We start from the raw sequence: 432 nt of genomic DNA on the forward strand, positions 1-432 counted from the left end.
GGAAATACGTCAATCGTTGGGACCACCCCCATGACCCATTGAGAAGCTGGTCCTCGGAGGCGCGGCCGTATCGGTGTATCATGCAAAGCTAGTGCGCAGAGTGACGGTTAGATTGTGGGGTTGAGAGAAAGTGACCGAAAAATGAGCCAAATTGACAGGCAGGGTTCTTAAGATGATTCCCCCAAAAGTGAGCGTAATCGACAGGAGAAGGCCCGTGACACGATGACCCCGGAAAAGGTGAGAATCTCGGCACGGCGAGCGTCAGACGAGAGATCGGCGTCGTGATCGCCACCTCCTGAGGAAACACAGGATATGGTCTAATTACGCCACAAAGATGATAAGAACCTCGGGTCCTCCACTTAGGAGTATTCTGTTGTTCAGTCGCATCGAAGATATTCGTACTTGTCTTTAATCTTGACTACGCTATGGCAC

Source organism: Verticillium dahliae, genomic scaffold (genome assembly GCF_000150675.1).
Source record: "Verticillium dahliae VdLs.17 supercont1.9 genomic scaffold, whole genome shotgun sequence".
NCBI lineage: Eukaryota > Fungi > Ascomycota > Sordariomycetes > Glomerellales > Plectosphaerellaceae > Verticillium > Verticillium dahliae.